The sequence below is a fragment of the Ambystoma mexicanum genome, chromosome 6q (assembly GCF_040938575.1).
Source record: "Ambystoma mexicanum isolate Mex_15411 chromosome 6q, UKY_AmexF1_1, whole genome shotgun sequence".
Classification (NCBI taxonomy): Eukaryota; Metazoa; Chordata; class Amphibia; order Caudata; family Ambystomatidae; genus Ambystoma; species Ambystoma mexicanum.
Genome location: NC_090937.1, coordinates 54399910 through 54415418, shown reverse-complemented (window position 1 = coordinate 54415418; position 15509 = coordinate 54399910). Strand labels below are relative to the sequence as shown.

The following is a 15509-nucleotide window of genomic DNA, read 5'->3' as shown; positions in this document are numbered from 1 at the left end:
AACTGCAACCAAGACGAATTAACCCTTATATGTTAAAGGTTTTCATACCGTGCACAGGTACCACTTGCGTGGCCTCTGGGTGTTCTGTGAAGAAATGGGAGGGGCAAGCTAAGGTTAGTGGGAGGAGAAGGAAAAGGGTGCATTGGCAGCTTCAGTTCAGATGCACCGTTCATGGAGCCTGGTGTGAGATTCAGAGGCAGCCATCATATGGTGTTGTGCAAGGTGTGTGCTATGTCTTGTGGTTGCGGTGTTGTGAAGTATGTGCGGATTGCCATGCAGAGGAGTTCTAGTCTTTAATGCAGTATGTGAGCGCTGTATGAGGGTGGAGTGTTGGTATTAGTACACCCAGATGTGTGAAATGGTTAAGCAACAACGTTGGCTCAGATGTTCAAAAAGGCCATGCAGTACAAACCACCAAAATGTGAAAAATGGCTAATTAACAAAGTTGGCCCGATGTGAAAAATGACCAAGCAGTGCAGTTGGGCCAGATGTAAGAACCAGCTAAGTACAAACTGGCTAGATGTGAGAAATAGCTAAAATGGGGGCACAACAATAAATGCATAAACAACTACATTCGCGAAGAGCCCGTAAAATGGGGACCCAGGAGTTACTGAAATGGAACTTAACAGTTGGAGTGCATAAGTGGTAGGACTTACTATCTAGCAAACCATGCAAAGCTACGTTATGAGCCTGAGAGGGCAGTAGGGCTTTCCAGAATACGGATTGCTGTATTTCCTCACCCAGACCACTCTTAAATTGTCAGTTGCTGCAGGCTCCACAGGCGACCACAGAGTGGAGCTGCCTCTTCGGGAGCCGGCCCTGCCTCAAACTCCCCCCCCCCCCCCCCCTCGCACCCCCCACGATGGCTACCTGGGCAAGGCTGCCCTGGGAGGGCTGGTGAAGAAGAGTGTTTCCGGATCATGTGACGAAGGACACAGGCCAATAGGGGGGGGGGGGGGGGACTGGAAGCAGGCTGGGGACTATGGATTACTAACTTCAAGACAGGGAAAACGGGCAATGGACAGGCAACCCCGATTTCATCAGCCAATTGCTAGCAACATGGGTCGAGAGAGGAAAAAGAGTAACAGGAAAGTAAAGGACTAAACTCACAAGGCAGTCCTCTCTAGAAGTTGAGCCAGCAGAAAAAACTATTTGTAAAATCCACTTGAAACACAGATAAAGCAGCTCATAAAAGGCTGGAAACTTACCAGGTGCTTGTTGTACAGAATTCCCATGGATTACTAACAGAGCCAAGGAAACTACAGACAATGGAAAGGCACCCCAGCAGAACAACGATTTGTAAAATCCACTTGAAACAGATAAAAACAGTTCAAAAAGGCCCCAAACAGACTAAAAACATCTTGCCAGGTGCTTGCTGTACCAGTGATCACTTATGGCATTGTGGGTGTTATAGGATAGTGTGCTTAGGGGCCACGCAATGGGGCATCATAGTTAAGGTGGCACAATTACAGCTAATGCAGAAGAATTTCAGGGGGTTTGTTGCATTAAAGCAGAATATATATATATATATATATATATATATATATATATATATATATATATATACACACATATACATATACATACATACACACACACACACACATACACACACACACACATAATCAGGCACAACGGTCCAACCAAACAAACTTCCATTCAAGAGTGATGTGCTTGTGTTGCAAAAAGACAGACAGACCCCGGCACTCACATTTATAGATAAGTGCAAAAAATATAAATATTCAAACATTGGCTATGAAATCTTAGTAACATGAGGATCAAAAGGGAAAAAGTACCTGTGAAACGGGTTACAGATCGCCACACATGCCATCTGATTTACAGATTTCCTCAGGCTAGTATCGCCTGAAATAACTGTTTCAATATTTAAATTACAAGCCTTGTGCACAGGAAGCAATTGCAGTGAAACATGTGACTTGCAAAATGCTACTGCATTGCTGATAGCTTGAATGTAGTGGCCATTTTACCCTAGTCACTATTTGATGAAAATGACCTTTAAATGTTCCTGCAATGTATGTTATGAGCAATATCGAAACTCTTACTAATACACATTGCCGCAATTGCTTCTGTGCGAGGCCTGATATGAACCATATATTTTTTATTTACTGAGTGAAATGCTCTGTGGCAATTACTTTTTTTAAACATTATGTAGTTACATTATTCAAAATAATCAGGTACTGGAGACAAACAGCTCTAGAGCGGATTTGACAGGCGCTGTGCTGATATATGAAATTAACTGAACAGGGCTTACAAATAGCCAATACACAATTGTATAATACAATGATTGCATTCACTGTTACCAAAGGCACAGAAGTTTTCCGATGTATATTGGCCTACCAAGGAATAGCTGGTCAGTACTGTGAGAAACCAGACGGTGTCACCCTGGCTAATCCTCGGGGATTGGTCATCCAGGGGGCCAGAACACAGCCATCGATACTGGATCCAGTTCCTGGGGGTGGACAAGTGAGGAAGGATCACCTGAAATGGGGGGTGGGGGGTTTCTTGGGGATTGGAGGACAGGCGGCTGAGACGCAGTATGCCCCTTCTTTCAACACCTTTGACCCATCCTACCACATAGGATATTCCAAAACACTGCCCCCCCCTCTTTTCTAATACAAACACTTTTCGCACAACACGAAAGACAATGGACTAACACCAGAGCCGTTTACGACAGGTCTCAAAACAAGGGTTAGGCATAGTCAGGCAATTGACCAGAATCACACCTGGCAGCCCCTTACCTCCCCCACAGGGATAAAATGTGGAGCACAAGAGCACAGGACAAGCAAGTAAGACCGCACGACGTGAGCGCTAACTCAGCTTGACAGTTCAAGAGGCGGCGAAAGACCATGCATACAGAGAGGGTGACCAGGAGAGAAGCGACCTTGCCCTTTCTGACCTAGGACTGTGAAACATAAGACAGAATAGTCTGAGTATTGGAGAAGAGGTCAACGGTACACAAGACTCTTCTCTGCTGATTACCAAGCTGGATAAAGACGCTTGTCTCCGAGATACCAACCTTGACTCCAAAGCCAAGCAGTTCATCACAGCCGTCGAGGGGGGAACCGATAAGAAGCCGAACTGTGTTGAACGAAAAGTAGCAAACGGCTAATTTGAACTTTGAAAGGTTTCAAGAAACTATTGATGAATGAGTGGGAAAACCACAGCAAGAGTGGTCCAGCACAATGTGGGTGCTCACGCAAGAAACTCGGGCGACTACCCCATGGTAGAGACTACTGTAACCTGAAGGCCTTGGTAAGAAGCGAAGAGATGTCAAAGTAGTCATACATGGGGTCTTGTAAAATCCTCTGTACCGTCGAAAGACTGATCAACAGATCGTGAAGAAAAGGGAGATAAATCCTGCATGCAAGAGTGCGATACAAAAGTTGGCAAGAGTTAAGCCGGTGGAGGGATGTGGACAAAAATGGGCGTAGCCTGAATCCCCTATGAAAAGTGTGGACAGGAGTGAACCCGAAGGAGGGAGGTTAACGTCTGAAAGGGGTCCAAGCCCAACAGAGGGAGATCCAGGAGTGGAAAGTCATCCCCCGAAAGCTAACTTTGAGAAAGCATGAAGAATTGTTTAAAAAGACATTGTGATTTGGGAATGTAAGAAAAGCCGCAGTGAACCCAAAGGAGGGAGGCAGACGTTTGAAAGAGGTCCAAATGGGTGGAAAGTCATCACCAAAGCTCATTGAGAAAGGAACTGTTAATTTGATTGGTTGAATATGACTTGAAAGGGGTTTACGCCCGGAAAAGGGATACCCAGTGGTGAAGCCTTCACCCCAAAGTACATGTGGAACGAACTTTGTGTTTGTTGAAAACATCAGGCCCTCGAAGACAAGAGACTTTATTGAAAAAGAGGCCCAACCATTGAAGAACCTGCTACTGAACTGTCGACTCATGCTGGGAAAGCTTGAGTGTGTGCTGTGCTCAGGAGATCCACCTTTTCCTGCGCTCAAAACCTGGGGAAGACGCCTGGCAATCACATCCTGACTTCTTATTTGTGAACACTTTTTCCCTTTATTGAAAACCCTATCCCATACTCTTTCTGTAAATAGTATTAAGGATTTGGTAATAGTTTTTTTTGTTAAGTTTAGGCCTTTTTACTTAGACAAGATGCCACAAGGTCTGCCTTTTTTTCATTTGATGGTCGAAGCTTGCTCTCATCTTGGCTTTAGGTTAGGCGTTTTTCCACCCTGCATTTACAATTTAATAAACACCCTTAAACTGTGATCATGTGTGCCTGTCTTTACTGTTGCCACCATGAGTTCATTACAGTACTGACCATGGCAATGGAAAAAGGTGAAAATACTACTAGCATTCATTTTTCTAGTATTAAAGCCCCTATATGGTACAATGATCCAATCAACAATGTCTAAATCCGCACTCCGTAGATAACATTCCATGGGATGAATTTAGGACAGTGTGAAATAAAGTAATGCCCAAGTAGGCTTACTTATTTGATAGTGATGGTCCCAATGATAGCAGGCAAACCGTCACAAAAATCTACATATGTAAGAACCATCCATATAGATATTTTAGGAAGACCGTTCTTAGTCACTATTGTGACTTTTAGGTTTCAATGTTTCCATTCTAATGAGTCTCGACTCTAAGCATCTCAGCTGCTTTCCTCGGTCACCTTTGCGCCAGTGTGCTTTGATATGTGCCAAAACTCCAGACCTCATCAATGAGACATCACTATTAGGTTTGCTCTCAAAATGGACTGCTAAAAGATAGTTGGTATCCAGGTTCTTAATAGCTCTGTAATGTTGCAATATTCCTAATTTTAAAGGTACTGTGGTGGATTCAATGCACCTCGTGTGACGTGGGGCAGTCGATGCAATAGACCACAACATTGTTTAGGCATGGGATAGTTTGTTTTATACGCCACAATTGGCGATTCCCAGATTCAAACACTTTTGCCTTTTATAGCTGGATTGTAAACCTTGCATTTTTGACAAGGCTGAAACCCATTACGTAGTTTAACGGCGGCCCATGCCAACAGATTTGGTTTACCTCTTTCTCTGAGCATACTAGGTGCCAGTTTATCCTTTAAGAAAGGGAATTTAGAGCATGCAATCTATGGATTAGCTGGCAAGACTTGAGTAAGATGTTTTATCACTTATCAAAACTGACCAATGTTTACCTAGTATTTGTTTAATTTTACTGGCTTGAACATTATATTGAGTGATAAATCTAATGGTATTAGACTTGCCTTCTGATTTGGATTTAACATCCAACAAATGGTCTCGTTTTTTGATGAGCTTTGTCTATCGTTCTGTGTGAATAAGCTCATCAGAAAGCGATTGTCTATGGATTTCGCCACAGATTTGGACTCATCTAAAAAGTTTTTTGGCTCCGAGTAATTCACCATATGGAATGCTCGGTTTCAGTGGGTTGTGATGTTGACTACGAGCATGTAGTATTGAGTTGGAGGCAGTTACTTTCCTATGTAGTTCTGATGTAAATGTTACATCCAAGAACACCAAATCCACAAAAATAACCGTCATGGTGAGTCAGATATGGTGTTCATTGCTATTCAAGCATTCAACATACTCACCCAGCAGTTGCATAGGAACATGCCAAACAAAGAACAGGCAGTCTAGTAAACGATGCTAATCTACCACATGATTAATACATTGTTCATATTGCTCCGACCAGGCTATGGTGGCCTCCCACCACCTCAAAGAGGTCAGCATCAGTGGGGGCCATGCAAGAACGCATAGCAGTACAATAAAATAAAACTGAATGTTTTCATTTATGTGTTGCTTACTATTTTTACACTGTTGTAAATGTATATACAGATATAGCAAACAGGTCTTCAATATATTTGGAACAAAACAGGAACATTCTAAACAGTACTATTTATAATTACCAAAGTACTACAAAAGGGAAGCTTCACCAGTAGTGATATAATGCATGTGCAGCTTTTAACTGTTTTAAACAATGTACTCATTGGTATGAACTGTGCTAAAATGCTACTGGCATGTAGAAACATAAGATTGGTCTAAATATGGGCAAATACGTAGAGTGATCTTATGTCTGACGCCATTAGTTAAATAATCATTGATGCCGCAAGCGTCTGGTAAATGCACGCGCAGCGCGAGTACGTGTTCGCGAACTGGCCCGTGCTTCGCCAATGGGTCCATGCTTCAGTACAGAACTGCATTTTCAGATGATCTAGGAAGTTTAAAGTTGTAAATGTACCCTTGCACAGCTCCTTGACCTATTCTTACTGATTTCCCATCTACAATAGCGGAGGAGGGAGGGGGGTGGGGGAAACATGCTTGGAACAAGACAACTATTTTTTAACTTCAAAAATGGCATCGGCCATGGCCATCCCTCCTCCCCAGTAGCCACCACCACCATCTGTAGGGCCTCCACAACAGAAAAAGCGCAATGATGCAGAAAACAAAGACCACAGTACTTGACCAACATTGGGGCTTTACCGAACATTAAGGAAATAAAGGTTAAATGCACTCTGTTGCGGACAACCTTGGGCATTACTCCTACGGGACCACCGCCATGCGACCCACACCAAATCAAACCACCGGAATGCTCTGAGAAAAGGCTGCTCCTGGTTTATTAAGTAGGCCGTCATCCTCTACCTCTTCGTCCTCAAGCAATACTGCCACCACACAGGCTACTCCTGTGGGGCAGAAGATCCCCACCATTGACCTTTCAAGCCATAAAAGAGGCTGTTGATCCATATCTTTCGGTCAAGACTCAAGATTCACGCAGACTATAAATCCCTCCCTCCCCAAGCACCAGTCAGGGAGATGGAACAAACTCACTGACCAGTTATTAGGGCCACAGGTGACTGGAACAGGGGCACCAGGACTCCACGCTGCAAAAGGAAAAAAGGCAATAGACTTGGGTTAAACAGATTTAAGCCTAATGTGAATACACAATATTACAAGAAAGAGAAGAGTCACCTACCCGTGGGTTGTTCGGAAGTTGTATACCTAAGGGAATAGGAGTTCCTGTTCCCTCCGTTAGGTGCTAGCCTGTTCCCCCCAATTAGTAGTGTTGCAGTGCTGAGGAGGGAACTACCTGGAGTAGGTCCACAGAGACACTGACATGGTTTCACCCTTGGTCTTGATTCTGTAGTTGCTGTAACCCAAGAAGTAAAATGTCCGGAAGTCCAAAGTTCAAAAGGAGAAAGCACAAGAAGTCCGTAAAGCAGATTCCAAGGTCAAAGTAATCTGTGAATGAGAGTAGAACAAAGCTCCGTAGCCAGGGGAGTAATTCACACAGCAATCCAAGGTCCGTAAGCAAAGGTTCAAAAATCCAGAAGTCCGACAACAGGAAGGAAAGCCAACGCCACAAGTCACTACAGCTGAGAAGCATTGAATGCTTGGTGGGATGTTCATTTATACAGCTGCCACAGGAACAAGTATACGTGAGCGGGACCACACCCGCACAGGAGCCTCACGCGAGATGTCACGCGAGCATGGCTTTGGAATCGCCAGGACAACCGCCAGCAAGGCCATAACTGCCACAGAGATCGTCTGTGTGACATTGTGAGTCTGGACCGTATGGGCAATTTGGTGTGACTTTCTTCTTAAAGGCACCCTGCACGGTATGCCCATCACTGATGTGCTGTCCTGGTGTATGTGTGAGAGCGGGATGAATGCGTGGAGGAGGCGGCCACGTGACACTTTCCAAAACCACAGTGCTCTGTATATACTCCAACACACCACTCTGCAGGCAGGAGCAGTTTCAAAGTGCTTTCGAAGATGCAATCAAGGAGAATGAGAAACACTCCACCCTACCTTAGATTTAAGGCACACATCTTTCCCGGTCTACCTGCCCCTATGTATCTATCTCTGGTGCCCCTTCTCTCCTTTCCCTCCCCAACTTACTTCCTGGCCTCTCCTGCACAAAAGAAAACAAAGCAAATAAATTGTTAATAAAATCACCCAAAAAAAAGTTACTTTAGGAACCACATTTCATCAACAAAAAAAAAAAGAACTAAAACAAATCGTATAGACTCAATCTACTTTACATTTCTCAGTAACTAAATTGTACGCTAGAGAAAAAAAAAATAAGCAATGGTCTGTCTCAAATACTTTTCTCTAGAATACAATAAGGACCATAATCCATGGACCTTTATATCCGCAGTCTCCACAGTCCCTTTGCAAGCAATGCATCAATAAAAGATCCGGATGGCATGTGCACACCATCGTACAGGCCAGCCCTTCTACCCTTTTTACTTTTAGATTTGCAACACCCCGCTCATTGCCTGCTTTCAAACAATCACACATCCATCCAACCAATCACTTCCAAAAACTCTACATGTAACCCTATCAATATATTAAACATCCACACACCAACTGACAATGTTCTACAAATCTTTTGCATCTGCATTTCCCTTCCTTATACAAAAGAATTGTACACTGTGCTATAAATGGACATATGCATTGTGCAGTGAGAAAAGTGCATAAATAGAAAGGGCAGTACAGATGAGCAAGTGCTCATGGGAGCCCAGGAGGGGGATGCCAAGGTGAGAGGCCACTTGATAACTGCTGGGGTGAAATAGTACCAAGGGTGGAGTACATCTTAATTGTAACGTCCCTCTGACAACTTTTTTCTGTCAATATCATAGCTTTTTATGAATTAACATTTTTCATGATGTTGCATCACAGTATATAAGTTATAAATAATTTCTCTTAACATAACTTTCCACCCAGGGGGCGCAGAAGCTTGGTCGCCTGATCCGGCATCTCCCTCCATCAGGCCGAATCAAACCTATTAAATCAATATGCATTATAATTTTCCTGAGCCTAATCCGACATTCCTTCTTCCTTGCCTCTGGGGCAGCTCCAGCTCTGGTTTCCCCGCGATTCACCTCCTCCTTCAGTCTGGAGCCACTGGCCGCTTCAGTACCAGTTGGGCCTCATATCTGCCCAGGCACTGGTGCGGGCATGTCTGCCCGCCTCCTGCGGGGCCTGAACTGTTTCTCCAACCTGCTACATCCTCTTAGCGGACCGTTCACTCCAACAGCCTCCTTGATGGAAGAGGTCTGACCACCTCCTGCGACACCTGGACTGCTTCCCCAGCCCTCTTCATCCAGTCTCCGTACCGTTCTCAACGCAACTGCCTCCTTCACTTGCGCCGGCTCCCCCTGGAGTCTGCTCCCGACTCGGTCTTCTGCGGGACGCTGCGTGGCACAGCACCGTCACCGGGACCCCCTGTTTCCTTGCGGACGTGTGGCTGCATTGACTGGCCCCCCCGGGGTCTGCTCCTGCTCTTCCCCTGCTGCGGGGTGGCCCTGCTCCATCTACCGTGAGGGGCAGCCCAACCCACATTGCCTCCATCAGACTGCTAGTGTTCCTCCTCCGGACTGTCTGCGCGACCCCCCCAGGGTCTGTTCCTGCTCTACTTCTGCCACAGGGTGCACTGCTTGGCCGCACTGTTTCTCCTGCGGGGTAACCCACTCCTCGTCTCTTGTGGCCTTCCTTCTCTGGACTTGTCGAGCTACCCCGTTCCTGCCCTCCAGCTCCCGTCTCCTCTGTGGCCTGCTCCTTGTTGTTGCCTCCGCCTCCCCAATAGTGTCTGTGCCTGCGCGCACCCGCTCCGTCTTGGATCTCACCGGACCGTGGTGCTGCTCCAACTGCTCTCGAATTCCACCACCGTATCTCGCTGCCTGAGCCCAGTGGTTGGACCGCTGCTTCCCCTTTTACTGTGCTTATCCGCCTCCCGCAACCTGCTTCCTCGCAGGGTGCTTGTGCCGACCTGGGCTGTGGTGCAGCTCCTCTGGCCTTCACTGCCCTCAGCTGCTGGTGCTCAAGCAGAGGACAAATCCTGCAGCATCTGAACACCCTGGACCTTCTCCACCCTGGCCTCCTACTACCCGCCACTACACTTGCCTGGCCCGGCTGGCATCTGGACACCTTGGGCCCTCTCCAACCTGGGCCGGCCCGTCTCCTGCAGACTGCCTCTGGACCTGCACTGCCCACCTCCTGCTACCCCCCCCTCTGCACTATTCTGGCCCAGTGGGCATTTGGACACCTTGGGCACTCTCCAACCTGGGCCAGCCGCCTCACTTTCTCGACGGGATCGCCGTAACTTTAACCACTCCCTCTTCCTTGAATCCTGCTCTTCCTCTCTCCCAGATTTCTCCTCTCGGCTTATGAAGCCTTATCCTCCGTCTTTCTCCATCTCTTCCAGCCTTGATCAACTTCACCCTCTCTTTCCGCCCTACCCGCAAACCATCTCCACCCTGGCTTTCCCCTCAACTATTGTCTATGCGCCGACTCCTATGTCGCCTTTAGCGACGTTGCCTCAAATTTCGCTCGCCTACTAACCAAGCCTCCTATTTCTCATACCACTCTACGACTCATACCTCAGCCTAGCTAAACACTCCTACTCTAACCTCCTCCAATCCTCCCCAACTACCCACGTCACATCACGGCGTATTCCTTATTTGTTCACTGGCAAATTGTATCACCTTGTGTAGCTGCTTACTTGAGCTATGACCTCCTGCAATCCCAGACAAAAATCGGAGTTGGGCTGCCCTAGAACCACTGGCTGCCAGCCTGGAGGCCCGCGCGGCCTAATCTCCGCCCGAGTCTGGACGCAGCGGTGCTGCGTGGAGAGCCGCAAGCCCTGGTCTGATCAGTGACTGACCACCTCCGTGACCTGGGCAATTGGCGGCGGTGTGGGCGGCGAGAGGTCTCGCCCCCTGGTGCTATTGGCAGAGGACATTTCTACAGCAACAAGATCTCAAGTGCTGCCCCGGACCGCTTGGTGCCTGCGGCTGCTGAATCTGTGGGGCCTCGGCAGGGAGGACTGCCACCCGTCGGACGCCCTTGCAGCGCAGTCATCAGCCGGTGCTCTGAGCCCCATTCTTCCCCTTCTAAGAGTGCTGCAGTGGTGAGGTGAAAGGAGGGCCTCGCCGCCTTGCGCTGCCGGCGGCGGCCGTGGTTGTTGGGGCGGCCCATCCGACGCTGGGACGAGCCGGGCGTTGTCTTCGCCTGGAGTGCAGTGAGGAGGCCACAAAGCGAGAGTACCACCATCCGCCTGATATTCCTTCTCTCAAAACTGCTGGGCCAGTCGGCTCCGTGGGTCCCTTCCCTCTCGGGCCGTTGCTCCGCCGATCGCTGGAGACGCAGCTGGCCTTATCCGTCCAGATACCTCTCGGGCACAATACAGTCCACCTCAACACGGCGTGGACTGCGGGAGCTGGCTGTCTGGGAGGCGGTGGAAGTCATCCTGCGCCCTGGGTACCGATCGGGCGCTGGAATATGCAGGTACCAGACTGTGTGCCCTGCATATGGTGTCTGGGGGGCACTTGCCTGGGCCAACTTCTGCTCCCTTGTACTGGACAAGCTGCCCCACTTCGGCACTGCATTCCTCGGCGCCACACTGTGCCTCCTACTACTGTTGGAGCCCGGCCATAACAATGATGCGGTGCGGTCTGGCCCACCCAGACTTCCTCTTCCAACTGGGGGCCCCACGTCTTAGCCATGGTGTCATCCCCGCTGCGCCGACTGGCCTGCACTAGTCAGCCCCATATTGACTTGGAAAATGCGTTCCCCATTGCACTCAATGCCCAGTACAGATTCTTTGCCATGGCCGACTGATTCTTGGGACCTTGAACACTGGTAATGCGTGCATCCACTACCATTACCATCGCCTCTTCCAACCATACTTTAGGGTCCTGCACCACTCTGTACGCGGCTCATTGCGGAAACTGCGCTCGCACACGGTAACCTCTGCTGCGTCCGCTTGGCCCCAGCTAGCTGCACCTGCAAATATACCCTACTGCTCAGCTGTTCGTTCACCATGCTGCCTATTAATCTCATATTCGGCCGCTGCTCCATCCGCCAAGACCACACCGCTGATATACTGGGACTACAGGGAACCACTGCTGTACTACAATGTCGAACAAGGCCCGCGGCACCAATAAAGTGGGAGCAATGGACACATTCGCAAAGGCTACTTCTCGGGCAGAGCCGGAGCACACATCTGCTAATCAGGAAGAATCCGATTCGCCTCCTGGCACGCCAACCCTTGACCTTCCCACAATGATGGAATCCATGACCAAAAAGGTTGCCTTTCACAAGAAACTGAACAGCATCAATGCCAATGTTGCATCACTTAAAGCTCAGCTTGACCAGGCCAGTGTCAGGATCACCGAGGCAGAATCTAGAATTGGAACCAATGAGGATGCTCTAAACACACTCCAGGACACGGTCGCTACACTCACACGTGACATGAAAATGGTCAGAGCAAAGTGCGACTATTTGGAGTCCAGGTCGCGCCGTAACTATGTTCAAATTAACGGGGTCCCTGAAAATGTCCTTAATGGGCACATGGAGTTCGCAGTCGAAAATGTACTCAAGGAACTACTGACGGCCCTGACTTGTCGCCCTTCTTCACGATTGAGCCCGCCGTGCCCACTCGCCGCGACCTAGTCCTGGCGACGTGCCCAGGCCCATCATAGCCAGGATCCTTAACTATCGGGATAGTGATCACATCCTTCACCTGGCATGTAAACCAGCACAACAAGACCACAGTTATGCTAAACAAGTAAGGTAAGACTTAACTGACTAACAAAAAATCTGTGCCCTTTGTTACACTTATGAATCCCTAAATATTGTATCATAATACGTAATAATGCTGAGCGAGCTGAATGTGGGTTTCCTTTTTAAACTCCGACCTTTTCAATTCAGGAACCAGCCAGTCAGTTTATTTCATGATATCCCCAAGCTTTTCTACAATATGCTAAGGCTTTCTCAACTCTCTTATGGCTACACCACTAAGAGCCGTAACCATAAATGCAACTTACATAGCAATTTCTGTCGCATTAAATTGCACTGTTCAGCTGCATGTCTACCTCCTCGTCCCCCCCCATCCTCCATTGACCTAGACGATACGAGCATAGCAGACCACTACAACTTGCTAGTCAAATTCATCACCATACCCTAACCATTTTAATCTTTATATTTTTTCCTCCCTTAGAGTGAATAATCAGGCGCATTTATCTAATAACATTTCTCTCTACCCTCCTGAAGAACCAGTACCAACATACTGGGGAAACACGTGTCGAGGGAACCAGCAGTTTGTGAGATTCAACACATGTGCACAAAAGAACTCCTTTAAACAAGAGCATTTAACAGACTTTTACTGCAATAAGGATCCGAAGGACGCTCTCAAACCAAGAGCTTTCAAAAGGAACAAATGAGAAAAGATATCCCATGTGAAATCAACAATATATCCAAGCCAGGAAACAAAAACCCTATTGCAACTCAATGACTTTATATGAAAAAGTACTTTATAAACAGATACTTATTGTAAATTTAAAAACATATCCAAGGAAAGATACCTATTGTGGAGTCAACAATAGATCTTAATAAACAAACATCTGTAATATCCACTGTGTCTCTGCTTGTGCCTTAAAAGACCCATCAACCTTTGAATACTGAGGCGCAACTTAACAGGAAGTACACGCTATTACTTTTCTCCAGCATTGGGCAACCTCAATGCCGTACTACCATGCAGCCCCAGTTACTATTCGACTACTAAAACAGCTTACAATTTAGAGCTCGCTTTGAAATTGCCAATAGGTTGCGAACCTCCTTTTCTGGGAATCTATATTAGCAATGATAAGCAAGTGTGTGTGCAGTGCATGCATACAAACAGGATGCATGCCCCTTACCTTGCACAATTCACCATAGCCTCCTACATTTATTGGCACAAACAAACCTTCTGTCAGTGTCTATGTACACACCACAACCAGCCACCACATTGCCCAATGGCTTAGCCTCCACATGGCCAATGCCATAGGTGCCTTCCTAAAAAGAATTTGCGGTATTACTGTGCTAGAAACTGGAGGGGGAGAGGGCCCAGGGGGCTGTTTGATGGGGGGGCAAGGAATGTGAAACTGGGGTGGGGATTGTGCCTTCAGGATTGTCTTTAAAAACTGTCGAGTTTTTCTTATGTACGTGCATTCTTAGTTTTTCATTCCTTGTTTTTGCTCACCATCTGTTTGCTTCTGCTCCTCACATTTTTCTCGACTTAAGATGAACGCTGGCGTTACATTTCTACAGAATTCTCTGCAACGCTTCGTGCAGAGTGACAAACAGAAAAGCATTGCCAATGGAGGTAAAAAGAAAATGCGATTTCCTTGAAACCACTGGAAATCTGGCTGGTTACTAATGCTTTCATAGTCGGTGCAGAACATCCCAGCACTGCACAAAGTCACACATGCTTCCGTTTATCCAACATCTTCCGACCTCTGGCTGTGGACAATTTACACTGGCATTCTCCCATTGTCCTCTTGGTGTCATCAATGAGAAAAATCATCTTTGAAGTAGGAAATCTGCATCACGGCTGTCATCAACTTCTTTCAGTAAGCGAGCAAACGAGAACATGAAATGTGCGCCAAATGTAGACCACCAAAATGCACGACCACCACATCTACAGTACCAACGAAGGCCACACATTTGCAAAGAATATCCATGCACCGACACCCCACTCAAACTGTGCCCCAAAAAGCCTGCACTCCATCCAACTGAAAGTCAGTATCCAAGCCTCTTTCCACGGCATACCTTTGCAGATGGTGCACAAAAAGGTATCACCGACTCTAAGCACTCGCCGTCTGCCCATCTCTGCCAACCTCACTGCATCAAACTTTGGGTGAATATGTCATGGCCCCTTCCGGTGAACCACACCCTCGAATCCTCATTGGAGAATCTGCACAGTTCCATTTGCGAAGCCTCCATGCTCAGAAGGCCATGAAGTGGCACGTGTGCTTTTCCAGCTAAACCTACGCCCTAGTGAAGCAGACCTTTTGCACTCAAATTTTCCAACACTTAGTGCTGCCTATTGCAGAATATAAAATTTTAAAAACGCATGCACCAATCACACACTGAACCTCGGCATTGCACGCCATCATTTCTGTGCACCACTCCATATTTCCTGTTAAACACTCAGAGCACATTCCCTTTCCTTCCAAAGCCCCTCCACCAGAAACGTCTCCTACAGGATGACCTATTTCAGCATCCACAATGATCCTGCGGCGCAACCAGCACACCTTTCACCATAAACACAACAGTCCATCCATACCTACACCCAGCACATTACTATGAATCCATGCATGCAACCATGTGGGCAGCTAACATTGTGAACTAATGTAATATACGTAGCGGCACTGCAACCCAACTCCCTCACAGCATAAAACACCCATTCAGGAAAATGAGTCGCAATTAGCAGCATCCACAAACATTCCACAGCCTCCATCATCCCTACCTGCTGCCATTCACAAAGTATTGTGTCACTACCAATCTATCCACAACATTTTCACATTGGTCCTACTTCAACAAATCTGCACACAGCATAGTGAAGAACCCATACAAGCTACAATTCAACCATGCCTCTGCCATACTGTCAGTATGCACACACTGCACCCATTGCCCACACTGACTTTGTTGTACCATCTCCAATCGCACATCCAAAGCTTTACCATGTTCTAGCAGCGCCCTCAC

At 47.2% G+C, this 15509-nt stretch overlaps 1 protein-coding gene across 3 annotated transcripts in view; it reads right to left on the bottom strand.

The window, feature by feature from the left end:
• The window catches only part of MELK (maternal embryonic leucine zipper kinase), a 711420-nt gene that overhangs the window by 386770 nt on the left and 309141 nt on the right, over positions 1–15509 (bottom strand). The gene's annotated exons all lie outside the window — the stretch shown is intronic.